General features: G+C 35.4%; 1 pseudogene; it reads left to right on the top strand.

Annotated features, from left to right (window-relative positions):
* The first annotated feature begins 1,714 nt into the window (after positions 1–1,714).
* Positions 1,715–2,886, top strand: LOC138157278 (fructose-bisphosphate aldolase A pseudogene; annotated as a pseudogene).
* The last annotated feature ends 18,218 nt before the right edge of the window (positions 2,887–21,104 follow it).

Raw genomic sequence — 21,104 nt, 5'->3', positions numbered from 1 at the left:
CATAATTCTTTCTTTGAATGTGTATGGCATTTTCTTTCATGAATCTTTTGGTACTGTCTTGGATCATTGTATTGCTGAAAAGAGCTAAGTCAATAATAACTGATTATTGCACAATGTTGCTGTTACTGTGTACAATGTTCTCCTGGTTCTTCTCATTTCACTCAATATGAATCTTTTTTTCTGAAATCCACCTGCTCAGCATTTCTTATAGCTCAATATTATTCCATTACATTCATATACCACAGCTTGCTCAGACATTTCCCAATTGATTGGCATCCCCTCAATTTCCAATTCTTTGCCACCACAAACGAGCTGCTATAAATATTTTTGTACATGTGGGTCCTTTTTTCCTTTTTAATGTTCTGTTTAGGATACAAAATTAGTTGTACTATTGTTGGATCAAAAAGTGTGCAAATTTTGATTGCTCTTGGGGCATAGTTCCCAAATGCTCTCCAGAATGGTTGAATCAGTTCACAATTCCACCAACAATTTCCCCAAATTTCCCACATCTTTTCCAACATTTTTCATTTTCCTTTTCTGTTATACTAGCCAAACTGATAGGCATGAGGTAGTATCACAGAATTTTTTAAATTTACGTTCTTTAATCAATTGTGATTTAGAGCATTTTTTAAATGAGTACAGATAGTTTTAATTTCTTCATCAGAAAGTTGCCTATTCATATCCTTTGACCATTTATCAATTGGGGAATGACTTTGTTCTTATACATTTAATTCAGTTCTCTTTATATTTTAGAAATGAGACCTTCATCAGAAACACTGATTATGAAAATTTTTGCCTAGATTTCTACTTTCCTTATGATCTTCATTGCATTGATTCGGTTTGTACAAAATCTTTTAAAATTTATTATAATCAAAATTATCCATTTTGCATTTCATAATGTTCTCTATCTCTTGTTTGCTTACAAATTTTCCCTTCTCCATAGATCTGACAGGTGGGCTATTGCTTGCTTTCCTAATTTGCATATGGTATCCACCTTTATGTTAAAATCATGTACTCATTTTCATGTTATCTTGGTATATGGTGTGAAATGTTGGTTTATGCCTAGTTTCTGCCATACTATTTTATAGTTTTCCTGAAAGTTTTGTAGTGAGTTCTTATGCCCAAAGCTAGAGTTTTTGAGTTTATCAAACAGTAGATTGCTATACTGTATTTTCCTCTGATCCACAACTCTATTCTAAAACAGTTTTTCACCAGATACAAAATATGTCAGACCAATATGAAAAATTCCCATTCACACATTAGCTTATGCTCTGTCAGTAAAGTCAGATAACTGAGTTTCAGAATAACATTTTAAAATGGAACAGAACAATTGGAATAATTTTACTTAAAATCTAAGGATATTTTAATTAAATTCAAGGCATTTTTATTAAAAATATACTAGGTTCAAGGCAAGAGGTAGGAAGGAACTGCAGATAGAAATCTGGTCTATGGGCAAGATGTTGGCATATGTTGCCTTTATCACCTTGTGAAATGTCATTTAACTTCTCAGCACCCCAGATAGCTATCTAACATAATTAAGTTTCAGTCAGGTTGCTGATCTGAATTTGTAGAGGAAATTTTCACAATAAGACACACTAAACCATTGGGCCATTATTACTGTTTCCCAAAATCTTATATAGGACAAGGCAGGATGGATACAGGTGGAATTTTACAGGAGGCAAAGTTGAATATAAAGATTTACACATCAGCAGAAGTTTGGTTCTTGACTATAAGCGGTCTGCTTTCTGCTGGAAACTACCAGCACAGCCAAGGAAAACATGCCTTGCCAATACCCAGCATTGACACCAGAGCAAAAGAAAAAACTGTCTGAAATAGTTCCCTGAATTGTTGCTCCGGGCAAGGGAATCTTGGCAGTAGATGAGTCCACTGGTAGCATTGCAAAGTGGCTTCAGTCCATTGGAACTGAGAACACAGGAAAATTGCCACCTCTATAGGCAGTTGCTTCTGACAGCAGATGATCGTGTGAACTCCTGTATTGCAGGTGTTATCTGTTCCATGAGACACTCTACTAGAAAGTCGATGATGGTCATCCCTTCCCCAAAGTCATAAAGGCAAAGGGTGGCATTGTGGGCATCAAGGTGGACAAAGGTGTAGTGCCCCAGCAGGAACTAATGGCGAGACTACCGCCCATGGTCTGGATGGACTGAGTGAGCGCTGTGCCCAGTATAAGAAGGATGGAGCTGACTTGGCCAATTGGCGTTGTGTGCTGAAGATTGGGGACAATACACCTTCCCCACTTGCCATCATGGAGAATGTCAATGTGCTGGCCTGATATGCCAGCATTTATCAGCATAATGGCATTGTCTCCATCGTGGAGCCAGAGCTCCTCCCTGATGGAGAATATGATCTGATGTGTCAGTATGTCACTGAGAAGGTCCTGGCTGCTGTCCACAAAGCTCTGAGTGACCACCATGTCTATCTGGAAGGGACCTTGCTGAAGCCTAGCATGGTCACCCTTGGCCACGCCTGTACCCAGAAGTATTCACATGAGAAGATCGCAATGGCAACTGTAACTGCCCTTCCCTGGATTGTACCTCCTGTAGTCACTGGTATCACCTTTCTATCAGGGGGTCAGAGTGAAGAGGATGCCTCCATCAACCTCAATGCCATCAACACCTGCCCCTTGCACAAGCCATGGGTCCTGACCTTTTCTTATGGCCGAGCCCTGCAGGCATCTGCCCTCAAGACCTGGGGTGGAAAGAAGGAAAATGTCAAGGCTGCCCAAGCAGCCAAGCTAACAGCCAAGTTCTCAAGGCAAGTATACTCCAAGTGGAAAGTCAGGAACTACAGCCAGTGATTCTCTCTTTGTCTCTAACCATGCCTACTAACTAAGTCAAGGCTTTCCACCTGAATATGCCCTAACACTCCAGGCCATCCATCCCTCACAGTGCAGGAAGAGGCTGAGATCCCAGAGCTTTTGTGCTAACGTCTTCCATGACTCCCAACTTGTGTGGTATTGTTGCTCTCTGATGAATCTAGTGACCCCTGCTCAGCCCACTTTTTCCAATAAACAGCTATTTAAAAAGGAAAAAAAAAGATTTACACATTAAATAACTAATAACAGAAGGGGAGGACTGACATCAGGTAAAATGACAATTAGGTCAGTAAATATGAGGGGATTTATTCTGGAATTTTCAAATTCATAAGGAAATTCTTATTATGAATAAGTAGTGCTAATAAAGTGGAATAAGAAATTATTTTTATCATTAATGAGTTAATCACCTTAGTTAAACTTTTGTAAGTCTCAGCTAAACTGTAAAAAGCTTCACCTGGTTACTTAATATGCTTTAAAAATTAAAGGGCAATATTGGAGCCAATACTTTAAAATATAAAATTATCTTATGGCAATATAATGTGATTTCTAAAATACATATAGTTCTATTTTATTGCTTTTATATCAATTGCCATATAGTTCAGAAAACTCTAGTATGACAATTTACAATTGTACTATAGTATAGTAAAATATCTTATATTCCTCCATATTAATCTTACTTGTGGATATTTTAATATGAATCTCTTTCAGTGTGCTTGACTGAAATATGGCTACGTGAATTGACATGAATTATACCCATAATGTTTCTTCTTTCTGTCTTCCCTAGATTTGTTTGTAACTGATCTTTTCTTTCAAGCCCCTTTTACTCCTCTTCTACTGCCTATAACTGCCCCTACCCACTCTATTCAACATTGCCTACTATGTTCTCTTCTTCCTTCTTTCTTATACTTTCTTTTCCTTTAGCTTCCTTGGGATTCTTTGTACTGAATAAAGTATGGCATGAATTTTATTGATACTACTAACCAATGAGGACATTTCTTCTCCTGTCCCCAGAGAGAATGGACCAGCTGTTGTAAGGTAATCCAAATCACATGCCACCTGATTTGGAGCCCACCATTAAGCCTCCTTATATTTGTCTTTGTCTCTATCCTAAATCCTGTAACCCCTTGTATCAGCTTAAAGGCATAGTCCTGGGTAAAGTGAATCACCCAAGGCATAATCCCCTGCTCCCTTATCTTTACCAGAGTTAGTACTTCCCTAAATCAGTAAGCCTTAAAGCAGCATTTCATATAAGGGTTATGATGCAAGTCTGTATAGAGATCATGGGGCAAGTCTATTTATCCCATGCAAAAGACTACCTTGTTCTGGGATGCTTACCCAGCAAGCTCCTCCACTCAGAACGCTGACCAAGAAGGGTTCCCCACACCCTTCACCCAGAACATGACCCTGACCTGTTCCATTACCCTAGCCTGTTCAGGGAATTCCACTGCCCCTGTGCCCTCCACCCTGTACCCTCCACCCTGTTCTAGGAGGGATTCCTATCACATAGGAGGTCACGCCCTTGTACACTTGCACTAAGATTCCCAAATTAGCCCTGAGCTATAGATCCAAACAATGGCTGTTCTTGGCTTCTGTATGTCATTGCTTATACTAGCTCCCCTCCCCAATTGTGGTTTTTGTCTTTTTAAGCATAACTCCAGGCAGACGTGCGCTTGATCAATAAATCCACATCTAAATTTATCTAAAACCCAGATCTCAGTCTCACTCTTATTCTCTTCACAACACAACCACATGATAAATTTTTTGAATCAAAAGTATAAAAAAAGAAATTCTTCACCTAATCTTGAATCTTTTCAAGGATACTTTTGTATTGAGGCTTCTTTGTTTACCTGAATATTTATATCTGTTCTAGACCATCCAGAGTCCCAAAATGGTTGCTAAACAACTGAAATGGCACTGTATGCCAGAATCAGGCAGGGATGGATTTCAGAAACAGAGAGAGTAAAATGAAAAACAGAGACAAGATACACAAAATATATCACATCTGTCTAAAACTTGGATAATTGAGGCAAACATGTTGTGATTTTTTTTTTTCAGTTAGGTGAGTTGCCTCAGTCCTTGAGTTCATTTCATATGTGTAAACATAGCCTTGGGGATTTGGATTTAAGAGGGGAACTTTAATCTTATCCAACCTAATCCAATAAACATTGATTAAGGGAGGGTCTATTTTCTGTTTGGCAAAGTGCTGAGGTCTGAAAAAGAAAAAAAAAATAAAAGTTCCTGCCCTCTAATAGAATGAGGTCTTATATCTATATGCTTCTCAACTCTAATTATTTTGCAAACATTTTAAAGATTGCTACTGAATTTTAATGTCACATTTCAACTGAAGAAAGTATTTGTTTCCAAGATTTTCTTTCATGTTACTTGAGAGACCCATAAAATATTCTACCTGTAGTCCTACAGTCATTCTATCTCACATGATCCTTCTAAGGGGTCAGAGGATAGAGTGGCTTAGAGGTTCTTTACTATGGCTACCACAAAAAAATCAATATGTAACTCATCAAATATTTTACTCTCATTTTCCATGGATTTTGAGAGATATGATAAGTAACCTTACACTAAGAATTATTCAAAGCTAGGAATGACAGAGTGGTCCACCTGTATGACTGTTTCCTGATAAGAGGTTAACATATCACAACCATATTTTTAAGACACTAAGAACAGAAATAAAATAGGCTAGGGTGGAAGTCCTTATATGCTTTTTTCATTCATTTACATATTCATGGCATTTTTCTTTAGACTTCGGGCTCTGACAAAGTACTAAAAAAGGGAAAAAAAGAGACATAAATGGTTTTCTATGTCTTTTGACTTCCAGAACTTTACTGAATTTTCTAACTTCCTTTATACTTCTTTTTTTTCCCCTGCCTGAAACTTAATATGACATGCCAGCTGTCCTTATACTGTAAATTTGTTGCATCATTTAAGCTTTTCCTCTTTGTGTCCCATACTCCCAAATGACCTCTCCCTGACATCCCACCTCTTCAAAATTCCCATTTCATCAGCAGCTGGATATTAGTGGATATTACCAACTAATTCACACTGTGTTAATAGCAAATTGTTAATTGTATCATTCTCTTAAATTGGTATTTGTACCCTAAAAGAGAACTTTTAATGAAAAGATCCTGTAAATTCACAGGAATAAATCTTGAATTGTGGAATCTCAAGCAGTGTAAGAAGGAAGTACAAGAAATTTGGGAAAGTTTTTAAGCACTGGTCAAATCTCCAACTAGAGATGACAAATTCTATTTATTCATAAGTCTGAGATCAAACAAAAGTCACAGAATCTACATGTCATTCAGATGAACCTCTTCATCTTGAAGATAAGGAAACCTAGACCCAAAGAAAAAAATTGAATTGTCCAAGGTTGTATAGAGTCACAATTCAAACCCAGTACTCTAATTCTTTCTACTCTACCATGATATCATCTGATGAGCTGTAGCGGCAAGCACCCCAAGCATCCTCAGGGTTGCTGCCAACACAGGTTCTTGAATCTGCTTTGATAAAGAAAAGCAACTCAAAATGGGTTAACAAGCTTACTTTAATCAGTTGGATATGTATTGTTTACCTAGTTCAGGGGAAAAAGGTCAGCACCCCGAACTTCAGAATATACAGGCAGAATTATCAAGACAGAAACAGATCAAGTAGACAGATTTCAAACTGTCCAACCATTACATCCATACCAAACAACATCTGGGTTTCAAAGACGGGGGGCTCTTGACAACGGCTAGCCCAGAGTTTCATCAAATCACAGAACACTTCTCAAAGTGAACCCCAAAACAAAGCTACACATCAGGGCTTATATAGCCTTCTCCTGGCTCAGAGAATGTAACAACCTGATTGACTCACTGGCCAATCAAGAAGTATCTACTGAAAAACAAGCCTCCCACCCCAGGCTCCAGGTGCACTTTAGCCTAGGGGCAGGGAAGATCATAAAAATTTACATTGCCATTACATGAGCCTATGGGCATATTATATTGAGAACTCTCTCCCATTTGTCTCTTGCACCAACTAGGATTCTATGGATTTATTTTGCCTAATTGGAACACTAGGAAAATTCAAGTGAAAATGCACCTAAATTTGTAAGAACATAAAAGTAATTTCTAATACCAATTATTACACTTAGGTTGAAAAAAGCAACTTCTAGCATTTTTACTAGAAGACAGTTTCAAAAGTCTGTCAGATGCAGTGGATTCTGAAAGATGTCATATACTTCTTTCTGAAGGATGGTACTATAGAAAGAATTGGGAATGAGTAAATTTGGCTAAATCATAGTTGCTTTAGTTGACTATGATGTGATTACCACTCCGTATTTGTTGGAATTTCAGTGTAGTGAAGTAGATACACATGAAATTTTATATATGGTCCGAATGTCTATACTAAAAAAGTGGTACTTATCTCATAAAATTTACAAAGGGGCAACTAAGGTTTTTTTGTATGTTTTTTTTTTAAAAGCAAATTCAGTTAAAATTCAGAAAGCACACACATATACAACAACACATACACACATGTGTATAAGTATATACATATAATATGTACATAATATATACATACACATATTCACATACACACAGGCACACATTTATATATGTATACCTACATAAAGCACACAAAGAATATATGTAAAAATAAAAACACAAATACATTCAGAGCTGTTCAATACAAGTTAGTTGGGGAGGAAACTATTTGAAACATGGAATTAGGAAAGATCTCATGTAGAAGGTAGAGCTTGACCTTTATATTAAAGAATTGGATTATAAAAAAGAAATGAAAAATGGAAAAAAAAGAATGGGATTATGTGAGGCAGTGGTGGGGAAGAAATATATCCAAGGCATTAGAGACAGCCAAGGCAAAGGAATGATCTTGGACTACCATGTTTAAAGAAAAGAGAACCATATTGGCCACATCACAGAGTGCAGGCCAGGGAATGATACAGAATAAATCTACAGATATAGGTGGTAGAAGTGTTTTTAAAGATAAATAGAGGAGCTTATCATTTATCCTATGGGGAAAAATTTTCAAGTAAAAGAGTAAAACCTTGAAGTCAGGACTTATTTTCACTTTTTTCCTGTTTATCCTTTGCACTAATCATAGTACATAGTACATATAATACATGATTGTTCAGTTGAATGGAATTGCAGTTTTGTTAAGGGGATAAAGTTTTCATGAAACCATTTGGAAAAAAAAAACCTGTATTAAATATTATGCATAAATCTATGTCTCACTCCCCACTCTGAAGGTCTCTGAATGCAGATATTGTATCTTTTGATACCTAGCACCTAAAAAATATACTTTGATTTTGGTTAAGCACTTAATAAATATTTGTTGAATTAAAAAGCAATTTAGATATAATGGAAGAAATGCTGAACTTGGATTTCAGTGGCTATAGTGGAATGAGGCATCCCACAATGCAGAAGTAAATCCCAATTATCTAGGGAGCTGGAAAGTCTTAAAATTCCTCCCTGCTTACAAATATAACAAAGTATTCTTGGATGAATATGTAAATTAAATACAAATAAAATTAGCCAAAGCACCTTGGTCTAACCCTAAATGAATCTATATGTATATATGTGTGTATACACATGTGTAAATATATGATCGAGAAAATAATGACGTACTTTCTAAAACACAGAGAAGCAATGAGCTAATGATCTACTTTTGCTTCTTTTTAAACTTCTCTCCTAAAAGTGAATTCTTTATTTAAATACATAGTTCTTAGGGGATTGAGCCCATGAGAAAATGAAAGTATATTCATGTATCATTCTGATCATCTGATGGGAGAAAAATAAGCTTACTATTAGGGAATTCCTTAAAGGATAACTGAGATGTGACTTGTTCATGGTGTAATTGCTTGACCACTGATTCAGCAGAGGAGTCAATAGGATAGCTTTATCAATGAAGAGAATGGGAGGTTCACCAAGCCACAATAAAAGAGAGCACATATCCAAACTCATTACTTTTCTTAGTTCTCTAGGTATACAGGTTCTGTCTCAAGTAATTTTATTTACCTTTTAGCTATCCACTTAACTGTTCATCTGAATTCCACTTTTCAACAAGCCTCTGCAGTCTCATCCAAATAATTTGCTTGATTTTTCACTTTATGTTTAGACTGTTTTAATTTGCAATTTGTGGTATGTTGATTAAATTCAGGTGAATTGCATCTATTGAATTCTGAGGGTGCAAATATTAACAATTTAAGACTCAGTCATTAAAAAAGCAAATGTTATATGGATAACTAACATTTCATAATTTGCACTTGATCAGAATTTTCTGCCAAGTTATTATATATCATCATGACTATAGGTAGGATTTGATACAGTATAGTGAATGAAAAATAAATGCTAAACAATCATAAATGCCTGATTTGTCATTGTGGAAGGGTGTGACTGATAAAAGTAAAAAAAAAATTCCCTATAATTTCAAACTCTTTAATATAAAAAATTTATCTGTATTAAATTTTATCATGGTTAAGAAAAACCATTCCAAATTTTATGGCTCAGTGCTTGGTGCATAGTATCTACTTAGTATATTATAGAATTCAATTCTTGACCTATATTAGAATGCTGGAATATATTGAGACCCTCTGGGGTATTTCCTCCTTCCCCAAACTGGACCAGACTGCTGTGTTCTTCTAGTTTGCGATTCTCTTGTCACCTCACTTTATATTAGCTGTCACTTCCCAAAACCAGTCAATTAACACCTTAGAAATCATTCTACCTTCTCCCTCCTGAAAAGTTATCTGCATAAGAGATAGGGAAAAAAGAACAACATATGAAAAAGCTCAGAATAAAAGAGTTCACTAAACATTATCACAAACTAAATTATTTTTTCATGTTACAATAGATCTATGTATGCTGTTTCTATTTGACTGTTTATAATTACCTTCAGGAAGTGTCAAAAGTTGCCAGGAGAGAGCAGACAACAATCTTGATCAAATAAGTAACATCATATTTATTTAAGTTAATAATCTCTAACTTATAGGTCTAAGGGCATTTCCTCTCCTCTCCAAGGTCATAAAGATCTTCCATGACAGAGACTGTTTTTTGTTTTGTTGTTGCTGCTGCCCACTTTGGGCAACTGCTTGATTGAGTTTTAAAGGATCTGTAGAATGATTATTCTTAAAAGATACATAATGAATTTACCACTAATACTCTGTAAAACTATATTAACTCTTTCAAGTTAGCTTAGAATTAATTAGGAATTTTTTTTCATTAAAACTTATTAAATAATTTATGGGAGAATTGAAAGAACGAATATAATTCCCAAAGGAAATACAATTCACCATGTATATTTCTATTGGGTTAGAACCAATTACAATATTTTATAAAATTATAACTTCAAACAGTATGAATAACAACATATGTGACCTGACTTCACTGAATTCATTATTCACCCTAATCAGGATTGAGCTATATTTTCAATTTATTCTGTATTTACCTATATATGTACACATTATTTCTCTCAATAGTATGCAAATTCCTTCTAGGCCAGCAAAGTTTTCGTCTTTTTATTCTTAGCAGCTGGCACCTAGCAGGTACATAATATATAGTTGTCAATTGATTGTCTTAATTTCATACAATTCTTTCTAACTTGAAGTTTAGTGCCTTTTTTTCTGAGAAATAAATCTGAGCTCATCAACATTGTCATTATCATCAATATTATTACCATCTTCATCACTACTGTCATCGTTAGTATCATAGGGACATTGTAGTGGAAGTATGAATCTGTGACAGACTTAAAGAGGATTTTCAAGCTATGTAGGGAGATAGGGAATATTTGTGTAAGAAAGATAAAACTAACAATACAAAGGAAAAAATAGTCAAGGAAATATGGGAGATGCAAGAATTGAACTCCTCTTCCAATGCCCTATGACGAATGACCTATTTATTGCTATCTCCAATGGTCTTTTCCTCTGTCCTTGACCTCTGACTTCTCTGCAGTGTCATTATTGCCCATCTTCTTCTTGTAGCTACTCCCTCCTTCCTGGGTTTTCCTAATATATCACCTCTACTTTCATGGATTCTTGATCACATATCCAGTCCTCATCTCTCTTTTGAGCTCCAAGATTGCATCTTTAACTGTTTTCTTGACATTTCTACCTGGATATGCCCTAGTTATTTCAAACTCACCATATCCAAAATAGAACTTATTACCTTTCCCTAAAAGCATATTCCTTTTACTAACATCAAGTTAAAAAAAATTAGACATTAAGATGCCCCCCAAAAAACTAGTCAAATTCTGATGCATTACAGAAATAAAAATCCCAAATTAATGTGCCAAATATCAAGAGATTATTCCTGGCACAATCCACTTTTGGACATGCCCATATTTGAATAATTTCTTAGCGCATGAGATTCTTTGAAGGACTACATTTGCATTTTTGTTCTCAAAATGGACAACACTTTCTGCAATTCATTTCATTAGCATGTCAACTGTATAGTCAACTCCTTGTGGTCTTCCCAAACAGAATGAATATCAGTGAAAATCAAAGTCCTGGATCAGAGACCCTACTTGATATAAAGCATAGAATGAAGCGCCATAAAGGGTGAGCTGACTTAGTATTCTTTCTTACTGTATCAAACATTTACTTGCAGCTAAGAGACTATTAATTCATCTGTTTACATTATAATGGCTATGAGAATTGCATCTTGTCAAGAATTATGCAACCATAAAAATTGACCTTCTAAATGCAATGAGTATTTATAGCCTTCTGGTTTGTTGATAAGCAATGGAAATGTAAATGGACTGTTTGTTAGATGAACTATAACTCACAGATGGACTTTTTGATTTCGTTCCATTTGATGCACCCACTGTAGTGTTTTAATGAAATTATGAGGACTTGGTATTTCTAGAGAAGAAAAAGTTATCAAATTTTCGCTTTATCAATCTATTGCATTAAACATAACATTTGCACGAATAAGTTTTGCAAACTATATGTACATATAGTATGCTTGTGCACATACAAACACACACACACACACACACACACACACACACACAAAGCATGTAGCCTCACTCCCCTGCTGAGCTCCATGTCTCCTCTACCTTGACTCACCCTCAGAAGTATTATATTTCCCCTTTATCAGCAATACTTTCAGATGTGAAAAACCTCAAATTTTCCTGATATGTAGTCCAACCCATTCCAAGGACTCCAGGTTCTTGTTCTCTGTTACCTGTGCTAGGTGGAAATTTTGCTATATAGCTCTTCTTTTCATCAAAAATTGTGCATGATTAATTTTACTTCGGGAGCTGTCAAATACGTTTGACAGAGAAAACAGAATAAAAGGAACCTTCCATCCAATTGATTATTTAATTGTATTCCTGTTGCTTTTATACGGTACTCCTATTTTTAGCACCTTAACTATAAGATTAATTGCATCAGACTCCTCAAAGTTATTTAGCTATTTTATTTCCCTTTCTATATTTCCATCAAGAGAAAAATGGAATTGAGAGATGTGCTTTTAGGGTTCAAAAGTTGGGACAAAGATTTCATTCCTCACCAACAATTCATATCATATACCATGGAAGAATTGAGCCAATGAAAATACCTTTCTTTTCCCCAGAAACCAGCACATCCAAAATGAAATATGTCATCTGACAGCTTAGAAATCTTTTATTTGTACTGCATCTCTGTTCAGGAGACTTCAATCATGAAGCAGATAGTGAAATAATTCTGTGTGTTGGCTGCCAACTGTGCTGTCCAGAGCTGTCATAAATTAAAAGCAGGGATTCATCACTCTTCTAATCTGTGTAGCTTTAGCCTTTGGTGGCCAAGGTTTGATTTGCACATGTACATGTCTCCGTGCACTTTAACAGTTCCTCTTGGCTATGAGATGTCATTGATGGATAAAAAAAATTGTAAATGGCTTAGTAAATGCTGAATTCCTCCATTAATAATACAAAGAATAGTACTGAGAGGCATAGCAGCTCTGTCCTACATGGACTGAGGACTGGTAGAATTAATTCACTATCAGCAAATAGCACCCACCAGCAAGCCACTGATTCATCACAAACCTGGCATGGAGGAGAGCCCAGAGAGATTATTCAGAGAGCAGATCTGCAGGTCTAATGCCAGAACTTTTAAATGTGTTAACATTAATTCTCTTTAAGGTCCTTAGAAAGCAAATGACAATAATAGTATTTTTCTGAATTCCCCAACATATGGGTAAGTATAAATGAGCAGGAAAAAAAAAGATACTACATTCCTTCTGCCATTTTTACCAATGTCTATTTTCCATCTCCTTTACAATCTTAAAAAAGTATTAAAGTAAAGACACTGAGAGAAATGGAGTAGAAATTATTGAATTCTTTTCTATTTTAAAGGAATAATGAACTGATTGAGTACTCAATTACCATCTCCGATTGATATCACAGACTCTTAAATATGCAAGAAACCTCAGAGGCTAGTTCATCAAATCCATACCCAACTGATAATAACAAAACCATCATTCCTAAGAAGTGGTCACCTTGAAGAATTCTAGAGATGGGAAATACCCATTACCTTATTACGAAGCCAACCTACTTCAGACAGCTCCAATTTTTAGGAAGGTATTCCTTATAGTGAACTGAAATCTGCCTCTATAAAACTTGCATGTAATTTTTGGATTACACAGGAACCAAAAAGAATCAATAGTTAAGGACTTATTAAACACTAACCATTTCTCAGACTCTATTAGGTGCTGGGAATGGAAAGGGAAAAGAAAAAAATACTTGACCTCAAGGAACATAAATAGATATAGATAAAAACTATATATATATATATATATACATATACATTTATTTGGTTAGCAAAAATACATTAAAGATGGAAGATAGAATAATTATTGTTTCATTAATTATTGTTCCAAATGACCTTCAAACACTTAAAGAAAAGTCATTGCCTTCTTTCTGTAGACTAAATGCTATAAGTTCATTTCATCAGTTTTCATAATATATAATCTCCAGGGCCCTTTTTATCCCATTCTCTTTCCTCTGATTCTGATCCCTCTTGCTACTGTCTTTTAGAATATGGTGCTGAGGCACTGTTTCATTTTTGTCTCTGTCTTCCTAGTCTTGCATAATGCCTTTCGCACAGTAGGTACTTAATAAACATGTGATGACAGGTCAAATTCGGATTTTTCTCCAGGCTGTACCATTCTATTTCCTGACTAAAATTGCCTAGTGGTACTTCCTCAAAGAAATGGAGTTGCTCATATGAGCTTCCTGTGAAAGCTTTTTGTGTAGACAGACAGGCAGAACCATAAGGAGGCTGAAGTGCTTGGAAATTTATCCAAAGGCACTAAATTTTAGATGGCTCAGATATTTTAGACATATATTCCTTCTGTTCCTTGCCAGCAGAGATTATTTTTCATTCATTTTATACATATTCCTAACACCTGGCACAGTGCCTTCCACATAATGGGTGCTTAAAAAATAACTGTTGATTGATTCAGAAATAAACATATGTGTCTTTCATAACTGTTATGTAAAACAGTGACTTTGGGTTTATCCTTAAATTACAATTGAGGCTGTTTTTTTGTTTTGTTTTGTTTTTGTTTTTTTAATAAGGGTGAGAAGGAAGAGAGGAGACCTTATTTTATAACATCTTTACTAGATTAAATGAACATTATGAATGTGAAAAAGGCCCCATGGAAGGAAGAAAAAAAACAGTTAAAGAGTCACACATGTCATCTTTGGCACTGCCAATAGAAATCAATAATTTTTTTTAAAAATATGACTACTTTTTAACGTCAAAGAATCCTTCATATCTTAGATAGTCACTAAGGTTAAAAAATAAAATTTTAATACTCTAGGAAAGTTATAGAATTAATACAGCATAACTGGATGAAATCTTAGTGATAATTTAGTTCAGTGTCTCCTTTTTGGGAAACTAAGGCCCAGATATATTCTGTGAATTGCCTAAAGTCTCAAAGTTAGTGACAGAGTCAGAACTGAGGCAAGATCTTCTGACAGTGTTCTCTTGATTACACCATCCTGCCTCCCACATGCATGCAAAACACTCCTACACTGCTTCACATAAGAGCAAAGCCTTAAGAATTCCATACTGAAATATGCATTTATGTGAAAAGTAAACTTTTAAGTTAAAAAATAAAATAATATACTTTGTACCCTGAATCAATAAAACAAATTGAAAATAAGCTTTTAGAATGGCAATGATGACAAATAAAAACATATTCTATAGACTAAGTGAATGGCATAATGAAATCCAAGACCGGTTTAACTCTGATGAATATATTCGCATCAGAACCTATTGAATTGATGAGATTTTTTTCTCCTTTTTCCTCCATTTCTCTTTAGATTGCTGCCTCCTTATTTCTTCCTTCCACTTGTTCCCTACCTACTTTTCTTTCAGAAGTCACTCCCTCCTTCTGTCATGTTGCTTTTCTTTTCCCTTCCCCCCTCTCTTCTTTCTTGAAGTATGTATTGAAAAAAATCTATAGTTTAATATTATTTCAGATGGTTTATCTTAAAAAAGTATTTTTTTTTACTAGCATGGGTAGAACCTTTGGATTTGTTTCCCCCCTATTTCATTGGCCTTCAAAAAAAAGTGTTTCATGCTTGATTTTATTTCTTTATTCTATATGTTACAGACTAAAATTCTTCACAATGATCTCAGAGAAATGCAGAAAAGCTGAAATGTAAATAAATAAAATGTTTTGGGTAATTGCTTGTTGTTAGTTGTTTCATGTTTGCAGTCATATGCACAATGTATATACACATGTGTGTGTATCTATATATGATGTATACATACACATATTAGCAATTAGCAAAGTATTAAATCATCTCTACATCTTAGAATCCCATGCAGACTTCAAAGCCAAATAAAGGACCAGTTCCTACATAAATTCTTTCCTATTATTCTTATTTATTAGTATTATATGAAATAACTTTGGACTTGCTTCATATAGGTTTTGCATTTACCCACATAGGTGTATAAATGTAAATGTAACATATAGGTATATGTGTTTAGACCTATGTGTGTGTGTATTATCCTCCTCCCTCCCTCCCCTCCCCAAAAGAGTATGTTACCTTCTTTTGGGAAGAGACTTTCTATTTTCTCTCTCTATCTCCAATGCCTAGCACAGTCTCTGACATAATAAATGATTATAGACTGATATCTGCTCTAGATTCTTTTTAAGACTGACATAAACTTTATTAATTTCTGATTACCTACATATATGATCTATTAAAGACTTCCATGAAAAGGATAAATACTTTTTTTCATGATCATTGACCTTGATTCTTTGTATTAGCTTGTTGCAGACTATAGTTATTCCTACCTATAAGATTTTCAGTGGTGTCAAAGCAGAATATTTGGACACATATGCATTTACCTACTGAGAATAAGTGGGAAGAAGTAGTTTAGAGAAAGAAAAAGAAGAGAGCAATTATGAAAACTTCTGCTTGGCAGATAGACATCTCAAAAAAAGCTTGAAGAAATAAAGCAGTTGAAAACAAAGTTTCTGTTTAACAGAAACTTTATGTTCATGGGGAAAATCAACTGCTTAGAATTAACTAGACAGTGTTATGGGGAAAAATCATTTAGAGAAATACTTAAAGTAGCAAGAAAACATCCACTTTTAATATCTATTCAATAACTTTTCACTGAGTGCCTAGTATGTGCGGAGAGTATGTGTTCATCACTGAGGAACACTCAAAAATAATTTAAGACAAACTAACAAATATGGTTTTGCTCATATATTAACTAATTTTTCTGTCTCCCACTCTAACACGGTATTCTATAAAAGTATACACTCAATAAAACTGTCTTTAATTCAAGAAATATGTATTAAACACTTTTAAACCTTATTAAGTGCAAGGCACTATACTACACAAGAAACATACAAAAACAAACAACCCCCCCCCCCCCAAAGAAAGTTCCTGCATTGAAGAAACACACATTCTATTGCAGTTGGAGGAAAATTAATTCAATATTAACATGGATAATTGAATAATATAATTTAAGTTGAAAAGAATGAATAGCAACTTGGGCAATAAGGAGGGGTTTGTGGGAGAAGCAACTTTGATATAATAAATAGAGAACTGAATCTGGTACCAAGAATAGCTAAGTTTAAGCCCTACCTCTGATAACATGCTATCTGTATAACCCTGTGAAACTCATTTAATTTCTCAGCGTTATAGGAACTGCTCTAAGACTACAGTACATCTTAGCATTGATAGAAGAAGTTTCTTCATCTGAGAGTTCCCTACATCCATGAAATTGTCAGTCTACTCTTTGTCTCTACGCTTCACGTATAAGCTAACAAGTAAAATGGTACTTGAAGTCAGAAAGACTAAGGCGCCGCGATGAGAAAGAAGTATGTTCCTGGGAAAAGTGTGTGTGCGTGTGTGCATGTGTGTGTGTGTGTGTGTGTGTGTGTGTGTGAGAGATTCTTTGCAATTACAACTAGATGAGAGATGACATTTGGAATCCAGGGAAGAATTATCATGTCAATTTGACTAAGATACAGGATATTCAATCACAACATGAAATAATTCTGGAAAGGTAAGTAGTGTAATTGTGGAATGTTTTAAATTCCAGACTGAGGAATTTGAATTTTATTCTAGAGGTAACAGGGAGCCATTGAAGATATTTGACTGAGACTGAAATAGTCAGATCTCTGTTTTAGGAATATTAATTTGGCAATTGTGTGTGTGTGCATAGATGGGATATGGAAGACAACAGAAGTCAGGGGAAGTTAGGAGACTTTCTTAAATGTCCTAGTGAAAGATGGTAAGGTCCTGAACTTGGAAACTGAGCATGTGGGTATTGAAAAGGACACAGATATGAAAGATAAAGAATCAATCAGACTTGGCAATGAATTGATTATAGTGGCAGGGGACAATGTGAGAAAGAGAAAAACAAAGAGGACACTATAGTTGTAAACTGAGAAAACTGGCAAGACAATGCTGCCCACCACAGAAATATACAAGTTTGGAATGGGTCCATGAGTTTATAATAAAACATAATGAGCTATATTTTAGATATGGAAAGAGGCTGGATGAATAAATAACTGCTGAGTTAAGTTTACAGTATAGCTGATGGGAGCGTTAAGTAGGAAGAGGAGCAGAGTGTGCTGGAAAAGGTATGACAACTGACTCAGGGGAAAATATTTTCACAATAAATGTTTAAGTTATTACATTTAATATATTATACATTGCATATATAATTATATTTAATAAATGTTTAAGTATTCCTAAAAGAGAGATTGCATTATTAAAATTTTCTCTATCACTTTCTTAATTCTAGACCATCATTAAAATAATAAATCAAGCTCTGACTTCTAACATTTGCTGATTTCTAAGGTGAAAATGCTCACATGGTATAAGCTGAGTCCAGCCCTCCAGCAGGCTGAAGGGAGCCCCTAAAGGGGGGGTACTACACTTGAATATGCAGTACTCTATACTTGTTACATAGTAACTATAATACAGGATAGGCTATCCACATCCTTGATCACATGTTATACACAAAGGACTTTTGCACTATCTAAGAAAATACACAATCTAAGAAATGGATTGAATGTGGGACCTAGAGTCATTAAGACCTGTGTTTAAAGCCCATGCCTAATACCTTGTATGTAGGCGTATAACCCTGGGCTTCTCATTTTGCCTTTGTGAGACTCAATTTCCTTGATTGATAAATATGAATAACAGCAGTTATAGTACCTGCCTCATAGAACTGCTGTAATGCTCAAATGAGATGACATCTAGAGAGCTTTTTTTGCAAACTCTTAAACTCTACATAAGTAAGCATCGATGAATATTATACATTGATGCTATCAATACAATGGTTAGTGACTTAGAAAATCATTCATTTGCTATCTTCATTTTATTACTAAGTTGTAAGGACAAAAATAGAGGCAACTTACTTCAAATAACAGAACATAGAAACATAGTAATATAAAATCTCAGAATTAATCATTCAGCGAGGATTTATTGCTTCCTATGTGCCAAGTACTGGGCTAGGTGCTGGGGACACAAAGTAAAAAAAAAAAAAAGGAATAGACTTTATCTTCCATATGAATATATTTTATTCAAGAAAAAAAACATACAGATACATAAGTATATGCACAATATATACAAGGTAATGGGAATGTGGAGGTGAAAGACATTAGCAGAATTAGGAAAGATCTTAAAATTGAGTACAGACAAGGTGTGTGGCTTGCTTTAGGCCACAATGCTAGTAATATATTTGAAACTAAAAACCGTATCTCCTGATGGGCTCTTGTTTCCCAAAACTGTGCTTTCCATAACTGATATTCAGAATGTGGATGCAGACTTACTTAGGACGACCTTACAGGTATGTGTAATAGGCACTATTCTTTGTAGTCTGATATAAGGAGTTAGACTCTTAACTGTTAAAACGTAGCTCTCCTACCCAACGACAATAATGCGGGGTATTTCACCAAAGTTTGTTCCTTCAGGATAACTGTTTCTTCCTTTCAATAGACCTTTTTTGAAAAGAAAATACTTCTGAGTACTGTAATGCATTTAGTCACTAACAACCTCAGGTGAAATAATTTTTCAGGTCACTTTTCTCCTAACAGAACAAGTAGTGGAGAGTAGGTTAGGGATTAGAGGTCAGTTTCTGAAAAGGAGAAAGGCACAGAAAAAAAATGCAGGGAGGGTGGGGAATATTAAAAAACAAACCACCCCTTTCATAATTTTGCTTATGTGTGTGGGTAGGGTGTGGGTGGAAAAGGAAAAGAAGAGTGATACATTCAATAATCAGTGTCTATCAGAAAATAAAGCTGTGCCTTAAAGAGATGTTATTTTTTTTTTCTTCTCAAAAATGGCTGACTTCAGGTGGGTGAAATGATTGCTCACAGGTTCACTTAAAAAAAGATTCTATGGTTCTAAAAAGCAGCAATAAAGTATCAAATAGTTTTTTTTTTTTCTGTAAGTTTTGAAGAATACCTTGATGGTATTTCTCCAAGCCAAGTTGTTTTATCTTTCCCTCTTTGAAATCATAATTAGTAGGGGGAAAAAATCAAAGTCAGAGCTCTCCTAGACCTGAGTCAATTCGACTCAATTCGGTAGCAATTACTGAGACCCTGCTATGTGTAAGCAATATCCTTGGTGCTGAAGATGAATAAGACTCAATCTCTGCCCCAAGGAACTTGGAATTCTACAGGGGAAATGACGCGTATTCAAAGAAGGATTGCATAAAGCGGTTTGCAACAAAAGTAGAAGAGCAGCTGAAAACAAGATGCTCGAAGAATTTTCAGAAGGAGACATCACTTCAAGCTGAGAAGGGGAGTTTACATAGGACTTGACTTGGGGGAAAACCCCACTTTTATCTATTTGCCCCGACTAATTATCATCTGATACCTCTCTCACCCTTTGTGGCTGAAGTTGTTGTCTACAAAGTTATTAAAAATCTCTTAGTTGGCAAAGTGTTGACCTTTTCTTAGACCTCATTCTCCTTAACTTCTCTGAAACCTTTGATGCTGTTGATCACATCCTCTTCCTTGAAATCCTATTCCCTTCACTTTAGGTTTTCAAGACAACATTCTTTCCTCCTCCCACCTATCTGACTGGTCCTCCTCAGGCTCATTGGCTGGAGCCACATGGAGATATCATACTCTGAAAGAAAAAGGGAAAGAAGGAGAAGAAAGAAAAGGAGGAGTTGAAGAAGGAGGAGGAAGAGGAAGAGGAGGAAGAGAAGTAGGAGGAGATAGAATGTCTATCACGCTTAAAGATAGGCAAAGTGGGGGCAGCTAGGTGGTGCAGTGAATATAACACTGGCCCTGGAGTTAGGAGAACCTGAGTTCAAATCCTGCCTCAGACACATAACACAAAAAACTAGCCATGTGACCTTGGGCAAGTCATTAACCCCAAGTGCCTGCCAAAAAGCAAAAATAAAAATAAAAATAAAAAAGATGGACAAATTGTTTTATCTAAAACTCATTTGATCCTCACAAGAGTCATGGAAGTTGAGTCCTTTAATTATCCTCATTTTACAAATGAAGAAACTGAGGGTGAAAGAGGTTAAATGATTTCTTGAGGGTCACATAGCTTATTAGTGTCTGAGGCAGGATTTAAGCTCATATTTTCCTCCTCAGATCTCTATCCACTATGCCACCTTAATATTTCATTCCATTACTAACCTTCTGTTGAAATTCAAGAATATAACACATAATAGAAGAGACTCTTTCTTAGAGGACAGACAGAGTGAGACAGAGAAAGAGACAGAGACAAGAGACAGAGAGAGAGAGAGAGAGAGAGAGAGAGAGAGAGAGAGAGAGAGAGA

The sequence above is a fragment of the Petaurus breviceps genome, unplaced genomic scaffold (assembly GCF_028583685.1).
Source record: "Petaurus breviceps papuanus isolate PSGF00001 unplaced genomic scaffold, PetGlider_PUasm1.0 112, whole genome shotgun sequence".
In the NCBI taxonomy this organism is placed as follows: Eukaryota; Metazoa; Chordata; class Mammalia; order Diprotodontia; family Petauridae; genus Petaurus; species Petaurus breviceps.
Note: the sequence above shows the minus strand (reverse complement) of the source record. Positions and strands in the feature narration are given on the sequence as shown.